The sequence below is a fragment of the Solanum tuberosum genome, unplaced genomic scaffold (genome assembly GCF_000226075.1).
Source record: "Solanum tuberosum cultivar DM 1-3 516 R44 unplaced genomic scaffold, SolTub_3.0 scf00022, whole genome shotgun sequence".
NCBI classification, from domain to species: domain Eukaryota; kingdom Viridiplantae; phylum Streptophyta; class Magnoliopsida; order Solanales; family Solanaceae; genus Solanum; species Solanum tuberosum.
This window is the reverse complement of record NW_006238948.1, coordinates 1554702-1558126: the sequence shown is the minus strand read 5'-3', so window position 1 is coordinate 1558126 and position 3425 is coordinate 1554702.

Sequence of the window (3425 nt, the reverse complement as noted above, 5' to 3'; positions counted from 1 at the left end):
AGTCACTGTCCTAAGAAATAATTCAACTACGTGAAATGTTTCACCAAGATTAAACAAGTCTTCTCTATAAGAGGAACATAAACAAAAAATATAATTACTACCAAAACCAGCAAAACAGAAAGATAAACTGTTTGGAGAATTGACTGAATTGCTTCGTTCTCTATATTTCTCTGTGAACACTTCCCCCACTTTTATAGAAGCAACACGATAAAGCTATGTGAGAAGAGAAGAGAGACCAGATATGAGAAACCATCTGAGAGCCATATATCTTCACATGTGAAGGCAAGAAGTAACTAAGGTATTCACGTGGACTGAGAGACTTTGGCAGCAACTAACTTTACAATTCTTTGGCCCAATGTAACTAATTGGCATAAAATAAACTTATAGGAATCATACATAAATGTATCCTTTAACTTGGGCTCATTTCACATTTATGCTTTCTAATTGTTGGTGTGCACAGGTAGACACTTAAACTTGTATATAGTTGAACAAGCAGACATATGAATCCTATGTGGCATAATACATGTAGGACACTACGTAGGAAACAATTTTGATATACGATTCAATGTAGAACATGTGTGTTTATTTTTTCAACTTAATACAAGTTTAAGGGTACACTTGTGCAACCCCAAAATTAAATGACATAAATGTTAAATGAGACCAAGATAAAGGGTATATTTATGTATTATGCCAAACTTTTGTAATATTAAATCTTTTCAAAACAATATAGCAATGTGAATATAACTTAATATGGAGAGGAAAACCAAGTAGCCGACTTCCTTGCGAAATTGGCCTCTTCTAGTGCATATAGAACCTTCTACTCCTCTCAACAACAATATCCTAGAGAGATTAAAGGTCTAATTCAACTAAATTAAAGGTGGTATCTTTCCATGAGAAGAAGATATCAATTTTATTACTGGTGAAGGAGCTTTCTGGCCTGCACTCAAGAACCATTTCTGGTCGCCAAGCGAACCTTTGGCCTGGCTGACTACTTAGCGGAAGATTTACTCACGCGATAACAAGCTTAGAAATAGAATTTAATATATTTAAAATCAAGCAAATACTTAACTCAAGCTGTATGAAAATACTTAATTGCAATAATAATAATACTTTGCAAAACAGTCTTAAAACATCTCAAACAAAAGGAAAAATACTGAGACACTCATCAACTCTAAATATCTATGAAGCCTCTATATTTTAACATGGTTATTTGGACAAGTCCCACAACACCCTAAAATGACTAAAGTTAAAGGAAAATGGGAAATCCTCTGGAGTGCAAGGAGGCTCACCAAAGCTAACTGGAGTGTCAAATGATCTCAACAAAGCCCCTATTGATCATCCTGAACACTTGTATCTTCCTCATAAAAGATGAAATTCTAATGACATGAGTACATTTCATTGTACGAGTATGTAATATAGCCAAGGTTAAATATCTGAAAGAAATGACTGCAATAGGTATAACATAAACTCAACTGAATGTAAAGAATTAAAGGATTGAAATCATTTAACTTTAAAAATACTTTCTTACTCTCTAAACTTTATCATAATAAGTGATGTATAAAAATACACTTAAAATCTATTGGGAGATTTTCTAACCGACAATCATCACTATGAGCTAAGTGATGATACAACATCTTTTCCACACTGCCATAACTGTCCTATAACATGCCGGGATATAGAACACCTCAACAAAGTGGATCAACTATGCTCTGCCCAAGGCACTAAGGATTTATCTAAAAAGTATGATCTTGTATCTATGAGGGCAAGACATGGTTTATGGGGGATTTTAGTTGTCTGAACTTCCCCCGATATCGATGCTCAATACAACTACCAATAATATATACTGTTGCTCAAATGTATAATTTTTCTCTTGTTTGAGAGAATTGCTCAAACGATCCTCTTAAAAGAGGTAACTGCTCTGAACTGTCTTTGAAACTCTTGTTTATTTAGAAAACAAGGTTTCTCTTCACTTAATGTAAAAATACATTATGGGTTGAGATAATTACTCAAAAAGGGGGCTTCTTTAAGACGTAACTGCTTTGTACATAATCTTTCTGGATACACTTTTGACTTATTTCAAAAAGTCTACTCTTTTTCTTCGTGTGGAAATGAAACATATGGGAATTAATTAGTTCCCTTATACTATTTTTCAAACTATTCTTTACTTCCTTAAAACCCAGTTTAAACAAAAAGGTTTTGTTTAGAAGATTCTCAATAAGAATTCATTGAATACTCAAAATTGGATTCATGTTGAAAAATATTCCTGAACAATCAACTCAATAATCACAATTCACATTGTATGACAATTCAATGATTAGGAATAGGAATTCAATAATCAACAACTCAAGAATTCAGAACTCAATATAAACTCATCTCAAGAATACTTAACTCTAAGTATATAACCCAAGATTAAACTTTTACTAATTTGAAAGTAGATGTAGGGTGTGAGGATGGAATAGTCCAACATTATGTTAGTCTTACATACCAGGAAGAATGAAGTTCTTTGGCGAAATCAAAGAAACTTGAAGAACACTCTTGAACCCTAGATTTTCTTCTCTTGGAACCTTGCTCTAATATCTTAAAGTGCTAATGAACGTAAAATAATTGATTAACACTTTCTATGTCCTTAATTTTGTGTGAAACGAAGTAGTTTAGGCTTAGAATATTGTTAAAACGACGTAGTTTAAGTACCAAATGCATAGGGGGAAAGACCAAAATGACACGAACTTTTAAAACAAAAATTATGCCCAAAACGGCCAATCTCACAAGCTGTCTACTACTTCACGAGCTGTTTAAAGGATCACAGCCCGTCAGTGGGTCGTCATGTTGCCCTGCCCGATAGGGCTTCACTACAATGGGCATAACGCTTACTCCAGGCTCGAAATTAGGCAAACTTGGTGGAGTTGGAAAGAGGACTCAAAGCCATTTAATTTGATATGTTATGGGCCACCTAATTCAATTTGTACTGAGATATCATATCGGTTGACGTTGACCAAAAACTCAAAATCATATGGAATACTTGTATGGACTACTAAACGGAACGTACAAGTCACCACAGGCAGTTTATTAGCTCGTCTAGGTGACCTTCACCATGGCTTCCTTGGCCAGTGTTTCATGATGCCCAAGACGGGTTGTGGTTCCCTAAACGGGTCGTCTAAGGTTTCGTGAAGGATCCACGGTCCATTTCGGGTTCGTTGACTTTCTAGTTTATCCTTTTTAGCCATTTCTCGATGTCCGAGGTGTTACATGCTTCTTGCATATAGAACAAGAAATATTGTATAGGCTACTCGTCTTCTTCTCTTTCTTTGGAAAGTTTTTCTGCAGCCGATTTGTTGTTAGAGCTTTGGTCTATTTCCCCCTCTCAATTTTGTACCTTATTGGATAAATATTCATTTTATGAAAGCCTAACCCCTCACAACCCAAAA